The 16,547-nt window shown below is 40.0% G+C and overlaps 1 long non-coding RNA gene across 1 annotated transcript in view; it reads left to right on the top strand.

Moving 5' to 3' along the window:
• The window catches only part of LOC139184623 (uncharacterized), a 50,655-nt gene that overhangs the window by 28,979 nt on the left and 5,129 nt on the right, over positions 1 to 16,547 (top strand). The window contains exon 3 of the long non-coding RNA XR_011568167.1: positions 15,485 to 15,684. This is a non-coding gene — a long non-coding RNA (uncharacterized lncRNA). The remainder of the gene's footprint in view (positions 1 to 15,484; positions 15,685 to 16,547) is intronic.

Below are 16,547 nucleotides of genomic sequence, written 5' to 3'. Positions count from 1 at the left end.
ATTTTTACATTTTTCACATGAAAACATGTGATTAAAAAAAATTATTTATTTTAATTGGAGGCTAATTACAATATTGTAGTGGTTTTTGCCATGCATCAACATGAATCAGCCATGGGGTACATGTGTTCCCCATCCAGAACCCCCTTCCCACCTCCCTCCCCATCCCATCCCCCAGGGTCATCCCAGTGCACCAGCCCTGAGCACCCTGTCTCATGCATCGAACCTGGACCAGCGATCCACTTCACATATGATAATATACATGTTTCAACACTACCCTCTCAAATCATCCCACCCTCACCTTCTCCCACAGAGTCCAAAAGACTGTTCTATACATCTGTGTCTCTTTTGCTGTCTTGCATATAGGGTCATCGTTACCATCTTTCTAAATTCCATATATATGCATTAGTATACTGTATTGGTGTTTTTCTTTCTGACTTACTTCACTCTGTATAATAGGCTCCAATTTCATCCGCCTCATTAGAACTGATTCAAATGCCTTCTTTTTAATGGCTAATATTCCATTGTGTATATGTACCACAGCTTTCTTATCCATTTGTCTGCCGATGGGCATCTAGGTTGCTTCCATGTCCTGGCTATTGTAAACAGTGCTGCGGTGAATATTGGGGTACACGTGTCTCTTTCAATTCTGGTTTCCTTGGTGTGTATGCCCAGCAGTGAGATTGCTGGGTCGTATGGCAGTTCTATTTCCAGTTTTTAAAGGAATCTCCACACTGTTCTCCAAAGTGGTTGTACTAGTTTGCATTCCCACCAACAGTGTAAGAGGGTTCCTTTTTCTCTGCACCCTAATTTATTAAAACATGTGATTTTTAATGCACAATATTCAGTATCTAAAGGAACGTTGGTTTTGAGATTGATTTACATTTAAGACTATTCTCCCTGGTGGCTCAAGACAGTAAAGAATCTGCCTGTGATGTGGGAGAAACAGGTTTGATCCCTGGATCAGGAAGATCCCGAGGAGGGCGTGGCAACTCACTCCAGTGTTCTTGACTGTAGAATCCCATGGACAGAGGAGCCTGGCGGGCTATAGTCCATAGAGTTGCAAAGAGTCAAACATGACTGAGGAGACATAGCATCAGCAGCAACATCACACTGATTAAATTGAACCCGGAAAAACGTGGAAACTAAAATGCTTTTGCACAGCCAAAGAAGCAGTGAACAAAATGAAAAGGCAGCCTACAAAATGAGAGAAAATATTTGCAAATCATCTATCTGATAAGGAGTTGATATCTAAAATATATAAGGAACTCATACAACTAGCGAAAAGAAGTAATCTGATTTAAAAATGCACAGAAACCTGAATAGTTTCCCAAAGAAGACATACAAATTGTCAAGAGAGACATTAAAGGATGCTCAACATCATTAATTACTAGGGAAGTTTGAAAAACTCCAAAGTATCACCTCATACCTATTAGAATGGCTAGTATGAAATGTTGGCAAGAATATGGAGAAACGGGAATCTTTGTGCATGTTGGTGGGAATGTAAACTGGTACATTCTATGCCAACAACTATGGAAAACAGTATGGGGGTCCCTCAAAAAAGTTAAGTAGAGAACTATCATATGATCTGACAATTCCTCTTCTGGGTATTTTTCTGAAGACAGTGAACTCACTATTCCAAAAAGATATCTGCATCCCCATATTCATTGCAATGGTATTCACAGTTGCTAGGACATGGACAAGTGTCCCTCAACAGATGAATGGATAAAGAAAATGTGATGTATGTGTGTATGTGTGTGTGTATATAATACAGATATTATTAAGCCATGAAAAGAAGAAAATCATGCCATTTGAGGAAATCATCCTAAAAGATGATGCTGTTAAAGTGCTGCACTCAATATGCCAGTAAATTTGGAAAACTCAGCAGTGGCCACAGGACTAGAAAAGGTCAGTTTTCATTCCAATCCCAAGGAAAAGCAATGCCAAACAATGTTCAAACTACCGCATAATTGCACTCATTTCACATGCTAGCAAAGTAATGCTCAAAATTCTCCAAGCAAGGCTTCAACGGTACATGACCCGTGAACTTCCAGATGTTCAAGCTGGATTTAGAAAAGGCAGAGGACCCAGAGATCAAATTGCCAACATCCATTGGATCATAGGAAAAGCAAGAGAATTCCAGAAAAACATCTACTTCTGCTTTATTGATTACGCCAAAGCCTTTGACTGTCTGGATCACAACAAACTGTGGAAAATTCTTTTTTTTTTTTAATTTTATTTTTAAACTTTACATAATTGTATTAGTTTTGCCAAATATCAAAATGAATCCGCCACAGGTATACATGTGTTCCCCATCCTGAACCCTCCTCCCTCCTCCCTCCCCATACCATCCCTCTGGGTCGTCCCAGTACACTAGCCCCAAGCATCCAGTATCGTGCATCGAACCTGGACTGGCAACTCGTTTCTTACATGATATTTTACATGTTTCAATGTCAAAGAGATGGAAATACCAGACCACCTGACTTGCCTCCTGAGAAATCTGTATGCAGGTCAAGAAGCAACAGTTGGAACTGGACATGGAAAAACAGACTGGTTCCAAATTGGTAAAGAAGTACGTCAAGGCTGTATATTGTCACCCTGCTTATTTAACACATGCAGAGTACATCATGAGAAATCCTGGGCTGGATGAAGCACAAGCTGGGATCAAGATTGCCAGGAGAAATATCAGTAACCTCAGATGTGCAGATGACATCACCCTTATGGCAGAAAGCAAAGAGGAATTAAAGAGCCTCTTGATGAAAGTGAAAGAGGAAAGTGAAAAAGCTGCCTGAAAACTCAACATTCAGAAAACAAAGATCATGGCAGCCAGTCCCAACACTTCATGGCAAATAGATGGGGAAACAATGAAAACAGTGAGAGACTTCATTTTTGGGGGCTCCAAAATCACTGCAGATGGTGACTGCAGCCATGAAATTAAAAGATGCTTGCTCCTTGGAAGAAAAGCTATGACCAACCTAGACAGCATGCTAAGAAGCAGAGACATTACTTTGCCAACAAAGGTTGGTCTTGTCAAAGCTATGGTTTTTCCAGTGGTCATGTATGGATGTGAGAGTTGGACCATAAACAAAGCTGAGTGCCAAAGAACTGATGCTTTTGAACTGCGGTGTTGGAGAAGACTCTTGAGACTCCCTTGGACTGCAAGGAGATACAATCAGTCAATCCTAAAGGAAGTTAGTCCTGAATATTCATTGGAAGGACTGGTGCTGAAGCTGAAACTCCAATACTTTGTCCACCTGATGTGAAGAACTGACTCATTGGAAAAGACCCTGATGCTGGGCAAGATTGAGGGCAGGGGGGGAAGGGGGTGACAGAGGATGAGATGGTTGGATGGCATTACCAACTGAATGGACATGAGTTTGAGCAAGCTCCAGGAGTTCGTGATGGACAGGGAAGCCTGGCATGCTGCAGTCCATGGGGTCACAAAGAGTCAGACACAACTGATCAACTGAACTGAACTGAAGCCATTTGAGACTACTGCTGCTGCTATGTCACTTCAGTCGTGTCTGACTCTGTGTGACCCCATTGATGTCAGCCCACCAATCTCTCCTGCCCCTGGGATTCTCCAGGCAAGAACACTGGAGTAGGTTGCCATTTCCTTCTCCATTTTGACTATTGAGACTACTGGATGGACCTTAAAGACATTTTGCTAAATGAAGTAAGTCAGAGAAAGACAAATACTATAAAATGTCACTTATATGTGGAATCTAAAAATGATACAATACAAAACCAAAAACTGAGCACATAAATTCAATTCAGTTCAGTTCAGTCACTCAGTCATGTCTGACTCTTTGCGACCCTGTGGACTGCAGCATACCAGGCTTTCTGTCCTTCCCCATTTGCCAGAGCTTGCTCAAACTCATGTTCATTCAGTTGGTGATGACATCCAACCATCTCATCCTTGGTCATCCCCTTCTCCTCCTGCCTGCAATATTTCCCAGAATCAGGATGATCCAAGTATTGGAGCTTCAGCTTCAGCATCAGTCCTTCCAATGAATATTCAGGACTGATTTCCTTTAGGATTGACTGGCTTGATCTTCTTGCAGTCCGAGGGAGTCTCAAGAGTCTTCTTCAACACTACAGTTCAAAAGCATTAGTTTTTCGGGCTCAGCTTTGTTCATGGTCCAACTCTCACATCCATACATGACTACTGGAAAAACCATAGCTTTGACAAGACCTACCTTTGTTGGCAAAGTAATGTCTCTGCTTTTTAGCATGCTGTCTAGGTTGATCATAGCTTTTCTTCCAAGGAGCAAGCATCTTTTAATTTCATGGCTGCAGTCACCATCTGCAGTGATTTTGGAGCCCCCCAAAATAAAGTCTCTCACTGTTTTCATTGTTTCCCCATCTATTTGCCATGAAGTTCTGAGACTGGCTGACATGATCTTTGTTTTTTGAATGTTGAGTTTTAAGCCAACTTTTTCACTTTCCTCTTTCACTTTCATCAAGAGGCTCTTTAGTTCTTTTTTGCTTTCTGCCATAAGGGTGGTGGTGTCATTTGCATATCTAAGGTTATTCATATTTCTCCTGGCAATCTTGATCTCAGCTTGTGCTTCATCCAGCCCAGGATTTCTCATGATGTACTCTGCATATAAGTTAAATAAGCAGGGTGACAATATACAGCCTTGATGGACTCCTTTCCTGATTTGGAACCAGTCTGTTGTTCCATGTCTGGTTCTAACTGTTACTTCTTGACCTGCATACAGATTTCTCAGGAGGCAAGTCAGGTGGTCTGGTATTCCCATCTCTTTAAGAATTTTCCACAGTTTGTTGTGATCCACAAAGAACTTGGTGTAATCAATAAAAGCAAAAATAGATATTTTTCTGGAATTCTCTTGCTTTTTCTATGATCCACTGGGTGTTGGCAGTTTGATCTCTGGTTCCTCTGCCTTTTCTAAATTCAGCTTGACCATCTGGAAGTTGTTGGTTCATGTATTGTTAAAGCCTCGCTTGGAGAATTTTGAGCATTACTTTGCTAGCATTACTCATGTGAGATGAGTGCAATTGTGTGGTAGTTTGAACATTGTTTGGCATTGCTTTTCCTTGGGATTGGAATGAAAACTGACCTTTTCCAATCCTGTAACCACTGCTGAATCTTCCAAATTGCTGGCATATTGAGTGCAGCACCTTAACAGCATCATCTTTTAGGATTTGAAATAGATAACTGGAATTCCATCACCTCTACTAGCTTTTTTCATAGTGATGCTTCCCAAGGCCCACTTGATTTCACATTCCAGGATGTCTGGCTCTGGGTGAGTGGTCACACCATCATGGTTATCTGGGTCCTTAAGATATTTTTTGCACATAAATACAGACCAAAAAATGGTGGCTGGCAGAGTCAGGAAGTTACAGGAGTGAAATTGGTGAAGGGGATCAGAATGTGCAAACCACAGTTATTTAATAAACCATGGGCTTATAATGTTCAGCATGGTGACTATAGTTAATAATACTGTATTGCGTATTAGAAAGTTGGTAAGAGAGTAGGTCTTAAAAGTCCTCATCACAAGAGAAAAATATTGTAACTAGTATGGGGATGGATATTAACTAGACTTTTATTGTGTTTCAATATACACCAATATGAAGTCATTATGTTGTACATCTGAAACTAGTATAATGTTATATGTCAATTATACCTCAATTTTAAAAAGAAAACTAGTAAAATTTTCCTGTTGGGAAAAAATGTGCTTTCTTACTTAGGACCATTCCACATTGTTCAGGTTTTCTGCTCTTGACTAAACAAGTCTGCAAGAATTATGCATGTGTCTGCTCATAACAAGGTTAAAAAGAATAAAATAGTTTATCAAGTCTTAGGTAAAAATCATAGCTAAAACAGAAAGAGAGGGGACATGTAACCTGTTATCTGAAAATTCCAGAATTTTGAGGCTAGGGATAAATGAGGCTCAAGTCATTTTGGAGAGGGTCACAAAGTCCCAAGTCTCTAAGACATGTTTGGAGACCAGAGTTTTTCTACCATGAATTCAGCTAATTCATCAAACCATGAATTCATAGTGACTCACAGAAGCATGGATTCATCTGATTCATAGGATCATAAATTCAAACTGAGTGATAGAACCATAATTTTATACTGCCATCTCTAATTCTTAATCCAGCATCACAGAGTACATTATAGCCTTCCTTTATTTTTAGTTTCTCCTACAGAGAGAATGAGTTCTTTATCCATAACATATTCACTTCTTACTCACTCCTAGAATACACGTATGTTGGCACCACCCCCAGCCCTTTTTAAATTATTTCTGAACACATAAAGTTAACACATTTCTAAATGTAAGAACAATTAAACTTACATTTAAAGTGCCTCTCTTCCTACTCCTATTCCTCTATTACCATTTCCCCATCCTTTCCACTTACCCCTTCCCATCTCTGTCACCTCATTCACTTTTAGTTTATATTTTCTGTGGGGTTTTTTTGTGGCACATATGTATATTTTGCTGTTTCTTGTCCTTATATTAAAAGTAGACAGTTCATGAGGAAGTTCTTATCTTTAAGTCTAATCTAATACCTAAACAAATGATAAAATCTCAGTTATTTAGCAACTTCAAGTGGGTATATAAAGAAATGACAAATAGCTTCAGAAACTAAACTGAATTATTGTGCTCTCCTTTTTTCCTTTGTCCACGAACATCATGGTCCTGATGGCGTGTGTGCTAAGTTGCTTCCATTGTGCCTGACTCTGCGCCCCTGTGGACTGTAGCCCTCAAGGCTCCTCTGTCCATGGGATTCTCCAGGCAAGAATATTATAGTAGGTTGTCATGCCCTCCTCTAGGGACTCTTCCTGACCCAGGGATCGAACCCATGTTTCCTGTAGCTCCTGCATTGCAGAAGGGTTCTTTACCACTGAGCTACTGGGGAAGCCCTAAAGTCCTAATTAGGAAACACCTAATGAGATGGTTCAGAGAAGGCAATGGCACCCCACTCCAGTACTCTTGCCTGGAAAATCCCATGCGTGGAGGAGCCTGGTAGGCTACAGTCCATGGGGTCGCAAAGAGTCGGACACGACTGAAGCAACTTAGCAGCAGCAGCAGCAGCAGCAGCAGCAGCAGTGAGATGGTTGGATGGCATCACCAACTCAATGGACATGAGTTTGGGTAAACTCCAGGAGTGGTGATGGACAGGGAAGCCTGGTGTGCTGCAGTCCATGGGATCACAGAGTCAGACACGACGGAGCGACTGAACTGAACTGAACTAAAAGGCACTTACCATTCAACCTAAGTGTAAGCGCAAAATAACAGCAGCCATCCTGTTGCCATTCTGGTCTACTGAAGTATTCATTTGTATTTCTAAACTAAGAATATATGCAAGCTTAAAAACTTCTGATCAATAAATACAAGGTTTGAGCTAAGTGTATCTCTGATGCCACTCAGCTCCAAGATTCTGTGAGCCTCTGTTCCCATGGTGCCATGGTTCTAATATTCCAAACCAGAGGAGAATCATTTTACTGAGACATTAACAGGCAGTCCTACTCTCTTGTTTTGGACTTCTTCTACCGAAGTTTGAACATGGGTGGAATGAGCTACACAGTGAAGAAGGGCACAATAAAAACAGGAGATCCTGTATACCTGCGGAAGGCCCTTGTGTACAACCTCGGAGAGGAGAAGAGAACCAGGATCCACATTCTAAAACTTCAGCAGGCTTTAAATATGCGGTTCAGGGAGATCGATAAAGAGAAAGCAGCCTTGAAGAAGTTTTTGGTTAAGCTTCAGAAGACAACTGGGTATTTTCCTCAAATGCCCTTCTGGTGACCAGTGCCACTGTAGGTGAGGAGTTCCGTGAAAAGTCCAATACAAAACACACCTGTGTCTCCTTCTGTTATCGCTGTGACCCAAGAAAGCATTATAAAAAACCATTGGGACAAGTGAAAAAAAAAAAAAGACTATACAATTGAACATAAAAATGAAATGCCTAGAAGAAAATCAACAAATATCTCCTACAAAAGAGAGACTAGAGCATTACTTTTTCCAGATGATTCCATATATTTACAACTTGAAGTGGTAATATGCAGTGCATATATTATTTCCGTTCAAACTTTTCCTTGAGACCAGAATAAAGCTTAGGCATTGTAGAGATCTTTCTGATATTGACGGTAGCATGCATATATTTGTCTTAATTCTGTTTTTTTCTCATTGATGTCATTTTCAATTGTTTTTCTATAGTTTTAATAGCATGAATAAAAGTTAGTTTGAGGAACTTCCTTGATGGTCCAGTGGTTAAGACTGCATGCTTCTAATGCAGGGGATGCAGGTTTGATCCCTGGGCACCCCACTCCAGTACTCTTGCCTGGAAAATCCCATGGACTGAGGAGCCTGGTGGGCTGCAGTCCATGGGGTCGCTAAGAGTCGGACACAACTGAGCGACTTCACTTTCACTTTTCACTTTCATGCATTGGAGAAGGAAATGGCAACCCACTCCAGTGCTGTTGCCTGGAGAATCCCAGGGACGGGGAAGCCTGGTGGGCTGCCGTCTATGGGGTCACACAGAGTCGGACACGACTGAAGTGACTTAGCAGCAGCAGCAGCAGGGAACTAAGATCCCACATACCACGTGGCAGGGTCAGAAAATAAAATTAAATATGAACAACAGAATAATTTTTTAAAATAATGATATAGTAGGAAAAACTTAGAATCTTGATTCTTTAGTTGTTTGTTGTTCAGTCACTCAGTCATGTTCAGCTCTTTGTGACACCGTGGACTGCAGCAGACCAGGCTTTCTGTCCTTCACCATCTCCCGGAGCTCGCTCAAACTTATATCCATCCAGTTGGTGATGCCATCCAACCATCTCATCCTCTGTCACCTGCTTTTCTTCCTGCCTTCAATCTTTCCCACATCAGGGTCTGCTCTTTGCATCAGGTGGCCAAAGTATTGGAGCTTCAGCTTCAGCATCAGTCCTTCCAGTGAATATTCAGAACTGATTTCCTTTAGGATGGACTGGTTTGATCTCCTTGCAGTCCAAGGGACTCTCAAGAGTCTTCTCCAACACCACAGTTTGAAAGCATCAATTCTTCAGCGCTAAGCCTTCTTTATGGCCCAACTCTCACATCCATACATGACTACTGGAAAAACCATAACTTTGATTTATGGATCTTTGTTGGTAAGGTTTGGCCATGCATTACCTGTGTAATCCTGGATTTAGAAACTTTTCTTTTACCCAAGATAGAGATAATAACACTTATATCAAAACACTGCTTTAGCAAGACAATCTATATATAGGTTAAATAAGACAATATACGTACAGGGGATATTGCAGACACCCCCAAGTGGTAATATATGGCATTGTAGTTAATTTTGTTTTAAATATTATTTTATGACTATATAATAATTAAATTTGTTTAAATTATTACTCAGATTCTCTTCTTAGCTCTTCTACTAACATCCTAGGTCTCCAAACAAGTCCATTTCCATTCCTAGGCCTTGGTTTTTTCAAGGCTATAATGTGAAAACTGGACTGAATCATCTCTAAGGTCCGTTTCAACTTTAAATTCTTTGAAACTAAAACTCCATAGTTCTACTTTGAAATGTGCTTGTGGGACAGAAAAAGGATCCAGCAATCAGAAAACATATCAAGGTGACTTCATGACCTTGGATATATTTTCCTATTTAGCCCTGACTTATCTACCAATCCTATGTTTAAAGATACATGCTATTCAAATGTGATATATTCACTGGGTGAGGGCAGAGCAAATGCACCTCACTTCTTGAAAGCCCTTGGGATTAAGTTGCATGTCTTTATTACTTCTTTAGGCTCTACAGTGAAATAGACATAGATTCTGCCAGATATTACTGTTTAATACTAGGCAAATTCAGTTCAGTTGTTCAGTCATGTCCAACTCTTTACGACCCCATGAACCACAGCACGCCAGGCCTCCCTGTCCATCACCAACTCCCGGAGTCTACCCAAACCCATGTCTATTGAGTCAGTGATCCCATCCAATCATCTCATCTTCTGTTGTCCCCTTCTTCTCCTGCCCTCAATCATTCCCAGCATCAGGATCTTTTCAAATGAGTCAGCTCTTCGCATCAGGTAGCCAAAGTATTGGAGTTTCAGCTTCAATATCAATCCTTCCAGTGAATACCAAGGATTGATCTCCCTTAGGATGGACTGGTTGGATCTCCTTGCAGTCCAGGGGACTCTCAAGAGTCTTTTCCAACACCACAGTTCAAAAGCATCAATTCTTCAGTGCCCAGCCTTCTTTATAGTCCAACTGTCACATCCATACGTGACTACTGGAAAAACCATAGCCTTGACTAAACGGAACTTTGTTGACAAAGTAATGTCTCTGCTTTTTAATATGCTGTCTAGGTTGGCCATAACTTTCCTTCCAAGGAGTAAGCGTCTCTTAATTTCATGGCTGCAATCACCATTTGCAGTGTTTTTGGAGCCCCAAAGAATAAAGTGTGACACGTTTCCCCATCTATTTGCCATGAAGGGATGGGACCCGATGACATGATCTTAGTTTTCTGAATGTTGAGCTTTAAGCCAACTTTTTCACTCTCCTCTTTCACTTTCATCAAGAGGCTCTTTAGTTCTTCTTCACTTTCTGCCATAAGGGTGGTGTCATCTGCATATCTGAGGTTATTGATATTTCTCCCAGCAATCTTGATTCCAGCTTGTGCTTCCCCCAGCCCAGCATTTCTCATGATGTACTCCGCATAGAAGTTAAATAAGCAGGGTGACAATATACAGCCTTGACGTACTCCTTTTCCTATTTGGAACCAGTCTGTTTTTCCATGTCCAGTTCTAACTGTTGCTTCCTGACCTGCATACAGGTTTCTCAAGAGGCAGGTCAGGTGGTCTGGTATTCCCATCTCTGAGAATTTCCCAGTTTTTTGGTGATCCACACAAAGGCTTTGGCATAGTCAATAAAACAGAAATAGATGTTTTTCTGGAAATCTCTTGTGTTTTCAATGATCCAGCGGATGTTGGCAATTTGATCTTGGGTTCCTCTGCCTTTTCTAAAACCAGCTTGAACATCTGAAAGTTCATGGTTCATGTATTGGTGAAGCCTGGCTTGGAGAATTTTGAGCATTACTTTACTAGCATGTGAGACGACTGCAATTGTGCGGTAGTTTGAGCATTCTTTGGCATTGCCTTTCTTTGGGATTGGAATGAAAACTGACCTTTTCCAGTCCTGAGGCCACTGCTGAGTTTTCCAAATTTGCTGGCATATTGAGTGCAGCACTTTCACAGCATCATCTTTCAGGATTTGAAATAGCTCAACTGGAATTCCATCGCCTCCACTAGCTTTGTCTGTAGTGATACTTCCTAAGGCCCACTTGACTTCACATTCCAGGATGTCTGGCTCTAGGTGAGTTTGAGTGATCACACCATCGTGATTATCTGGGTTGTGAAGATCTTTTTTGTATAGTTCTTCTGTGTATTCTTGCCACTTTTTCTTAAATCTTCTGCTTCTGTTAGGTCCATACCATTTCTGTCCTTTATTGAGCCCATCTTTGCATGAAATGTTCCCTTGGTATCTCTAATTTTCTTGAAGAGATTCTCTAGTCTTTCCCATTCTGTTGTTTTCCTCTATTTCTTTGCACTGGTCACTGAGGAATGCTTTCTTATCTCTCCTTGCTATTCTTTGGAACTCTGCATTCAAATGGGTATATCTTTCCTTTTCTCCTTTGCTTTTCACTTCTCTTTTCACAGCTATTTGTAAGGCCTCCCCAGACAGCCATTTTGCTTTTTTCCATTTCTTTTTCTTGGGGATAGTCTTGATTCCTGTCTCCTGTACAATGTCACAAACCTCCGCCCATAGTTCATCAGGCACTCTATCAGATCTAGTCCCTTAAATCTATTTCTCACTTCCAGTGTATAATCATAAGGGATTTGATGTAGGTCATACCTGAATGGTCTAGTGGTTTTCCCCACTTTCTTCAATTTAAGTCTGAATTTGGCAATAAGGAGTTCATGATCTGAGCCACAGTCAGCTATTTGTATACCTTCATGTATACTTTAAGTTGCTTATATTTTTAAGTTGTACATATGTCCATGGGGTCGTAAAGAGTTGGACACGACTGAAATGAGTAGCACACATCTTTCCTCCATTTTACTGCCTTTGTATTTCATCAAGATCAGTGATATTTTCACAGAAATACAGTGATATTTATGTGAGTCTCTTTCAGGGTTCTTTATTCTGTTCCAATTATCTATATGACTTTTTTCATCCAATACCACACTTGGTTACTGTAGCTTTATTGTAAGTCGTGAAGTCAGGCAGTGTCAGTCCTCCAACTTCAGTACTGGCAATTCTGGGTCTTTTATCACTTCAGATATACTTTAGTATTATGTAGTTGACATCCACAAAATAACATGCTGGCATTTTAATAGGAATTGCATTGAACCTATAAATCGTTGTGAAGAATGACCATCTTGACAAAACTGAATTTTCGCATCCATGAATATCTACCTATAGTTCTTTTTAAATTTCTTTCATCAGAGTTTTGTAGTTTTCCCCATATAGATCTTATATGCATTTTCTTAGATTTACATATAACTAAATTTTTTGAGTGTTAATGTAAATGGTAACACATTCTAAATTTAAAATTCTGCATGTTTATTGCTGGTATAATAAAAGTGTTAATAACCTTTTGTACATTAACCTTGTATCCTATAAACTTGCTGTAATAACTTTATTTCCAGAAATTTTTTGTTAATTCTATATAGACCATCATGTAATAAATGAACGTTTTATTTCCTCTTTTCCACCCTGTGTAACTTTTATTTCCCTTTTTTGTTGTTACCGCATTACCTATATCTTCTGGTATGATGTTGAAAAGGAATGGTGAGAGGACATTGGCCTTGTTCCTGCTTTTGGTGGAAAAGCTTCTATTTTCTTGCCATTAAGTATGATGTTAGCTGTAGATGTTATCAAGTTGAGAGTTCCCCTCTATGCCTAGTTTGCTAGTTTTATAAAAAATGAGTGATGGATTTTGTCAAATACTTTTTCTGTATCTATTGATACAATCATGTGGTTTTTGTTAGCCTGTTGATGTGGTAGATTAATGGATTTCCAGATGGTAAACCAAACTTGCATACCTGGAATACATTCTTTGCATACATTTTGGTTTTGATTTGCTAATATTTTGTTGAGAACTTTCGCATTTGTATTCATGAGAGAGACTGCTCTATAGTTTTAAAGACTATCTGGTTTTGGTTTTAGAATAATGCTGGCCTCATATAAAATGAGTTAGGAGGTTCCCTTCTGCATCTTATCTTCTGGAAGAGATTGTATAGAATTGGCATAAATTCTTCCTTAAATGTTTTAATTCACCAGTGAACCTATCTGGGCCTGCTGCTGTTCTGAAAGGTTTTTAATTATTGACTCAATTTCTTTATTAGATACAGGCCTATTCAGTCTTTTTCTTCTTGTGTAAGTTTTGGCAGATGTATTTTTTAAGGAATTGCTCCATTTAATCTAGGTTACCAAATCTGTAGACATATGGTTGTTCATAGTATTTCCTGATTATCCTTCTAATATCCATGGGATCTGTAGTAATGTCCCTCTGGATCTTACTAATTTGTATTTTCCTTCAGTTAGCTTGACTAGAGGCTTATCAATTCTATTAATTTTCAAAGAACTATCTTTTGTTTTTTAACTGAAGCATAACTGACCTGTAATACTATGTTAATTCCAGGGGCACAACATAGTGATTCAATATTTCTATACATTACAAAATGTTTATTATGCTAAGTCTAGTTATCTGTCACCATACAAAGATATTACAGTATTACTGTGTATATTCCACATGTTGTATATTTCATCCGCATGACTCATTTATATTGTAATTGGAAGTCTGTACCTCCACCTATGGCATTCAATCCACCACTCCCTCCCTTAAGGCAATCACTATTTCTTCTCTGTATCTATTGTTTTCCTTTTTTCATTTGCTGTTTTTTAGATTCCACATATAAGTTAAAATCACACTTCATTTTTCTTTCTGACTTATTTCACTTAGCATAATAACCTCTAGGACCATTCATGCTGTCACATTGAAATCACGAAAGATTTTTCTTTTTATGGCTAATATTCCACTATATATAATATACCACATCTTCATCCATTCATCTATTGCTGGACATTCAGGTGGTTTCCATATGTTGCCCATTGTAAGTAATGCTGCAATAAACATAGGAATGCATACATCTTTTCTAATCAGTGTTTTTTTTCCTTTGTAAAAAATATGCAAAGTGGAATTGCTAGATCTTAAAAAAGTTATGACCAACCTAGATAGCATATTAAAAAGCAGAGATATTACTTTGCCAACAAAGGTCCATCTAGTCAAGGCTATGGTTTTTCCAGTGGTCATGTATGGATGTGAGAGTTGGACTGTGAAGAAAGCTGAGTGCCGAAGAACTGATGCTTTTGAACTGTGGTGTTGAAGACTCTTGAGAGTCCCTTGGACTGCAAGGAGATCCAACCAGTCCATCCTAAAGGAGACCAGTCCTGGGTGTTCTTTGGAAGGAATGATGCTAAGGCTGAAACTCCAGTACTTTGACCCTCATGCGAAGAGTTGACTCATTGGAAAGACTCTGATGCTCGGAGTGGTTGGCGGCAGGAAAAGGGGATGACAGAGGATGAGATGGCTGGATGGCATCACCAACTTGATGCACATGAGTTTGGGTGGACTCCGGGAGTTGGTGATGGACAGGGAGGCCTGGCATGCTGCGATTCATGGGATCACAAAGAGTCAGACACGACTGAGCAACTGAACTGAACTGGTGGTAGTTCTACTTTTAAGGAATCTCCATACTGTTTTCCATAATGCTTGAGCCAATTTGTACCACCAACAGTGCACAAGGGTTTTCTCTATATCCTCACCAACACTTGTTATTTCTTATCTTTTTGTAATAGCTATTCTGACATGTGTGAAGTGTTATCTCATTGTGATTTTCAGTTGCATTCCCCTTATGTTTATAATGGGAGCTTTTTTATGTTGAGCATCTTTTCATGTGTCTTAGTCATATGTATCTATATCTTTGGAACAATGTCTATTCAGTTCCTTGGTGGGACTGTTAGTCCTTTTGGTGTTGAGTTCTATGAGTTCTTTGTGTATTTTGGATATTAACCCCTTATCTGATATATTATTTGCAAATAAATGCTTTCTCCCATTCAGCATGCTGTTTTTCATTTTGTTAAGTTTCCTTTCTGGTACAAAAGCTTTTTGGTTTGATGTAGTTCTGTTTGTTTATTTTTGCTTTTCTCTTGCCTAAAGACACATATTAAAAAAAATATTGCTAAGACCAATGTCAAAGAAGGTACTATGCTTTTCTAGAAGTTTTGTTTTTTCAAGTCTTAGACTTAAGCTTTAATCCATTTTGAGGTTTTTAGTTATGTGGGAAAGTAGTCGTTTCTTTGGCATGAAACTGTCCAGTTTACCCAACACCAATTATTGACAACACTGTCTTTTCCCCATTCTATATTCTTGCCTACTTTGTCATAATTGCCCACAGTTCTGTCAGCATCATCTCCCAAACTTGCTGAATGCCTTATCCAGACATCCTGGACAACACTGCCTCAGAATGAAGGACCTATTTTACACCAGAGGGGTGACAATGAGCTCATGACTGTGCAATACGTTGATCTTGTCATGTATCCATCATCCGGAAGTAACTGGCCTGATGCAATACAGGATGGCCTACTGAAGGCTCAGGTAAGGTGCTGGCTGGGGAGACAATACTTAGTGAGGTTTGGATACAATCTTCCAATACAAGATATGGTGTGTGCTCTGAACCAATGACTGGTAATGTGACTATAGGGAAAATACACGGTTAGCAATTGGTATTTTGCAGTTTAAGACTTGACTTGTAGCCAATGACTAGGGAACTTTATGACTGAGTGTGACTATAGCCACACTCAAGAATACACGGTTAGCAGTCAGTATTTTGTAGTTTGTTAAGACTTGACCTGTAGCCAATGATTAGGGGAATTTTTAAAAAGTAATACAGAATACATATGCCTACACCAGGAGTTACTGGAAGGTCTCACAGAGATCTGCATGCTTCTGTAGGACTCGAGGAGGACCACTCACGCTCCTTAACTGGAACAGTGCCCATTGCACCTTGTAAAACAAGCCGTCAGGACTTGGACTTAGAGGACTTTAGAGCATGACATACTAAGTGCCTATTCCTGGGGCCATGGCACCACACCCCAGCAGACCATGTTTTCCTGACAAAAGCCCATCTGCCAGACTCAGGACCTACCGTTGTCAAGACTCACAGAAATCCCCAGAGCTCCCTATGTTCCCATAGACTCCCTTACAAACTTCCTACACACAACCAAAGCAGAACTGCACTTGTTCTTGGGTAGGGCTGCCATTCCCAGACATGATACCTAATGTAGCACCTGAGGACAGAGTGCCTGGACCTGATTAGCTGGCCTCCCCTAAGAAATGACCAGGACCGCTTTCCTAGCCATCACGTGTCCAAGTTTCTTAGGTGGATCCACACACTCAAGAGTTCCCTTGTCTGATCTCCAATCTCTTGCTGACACCCCAACCCCTTTCCCTGTGTCTTC

Source organism: Bos indicus, chromosome 8 (genome assembly GCF_029378745.1).
Source record: "Bos indicus isolate NIAB-ARS_2022 breed Sahiwal x Tharparkar chromosome 8, NIAB-ARS_B.indTharparkar_mat_pri_1.0, whole genome shotgun sequence".
Lineage (NCBI taxonomy): Eukaryota > Metazoa > Chordata > Mammalia > Artiodactyla > Bovidae > Bos > Bos indicus.
Note: the sequence above shows the minus strand (reverse complement) of the source record. Positions and strands in the feature narration are given on the sequence as shown.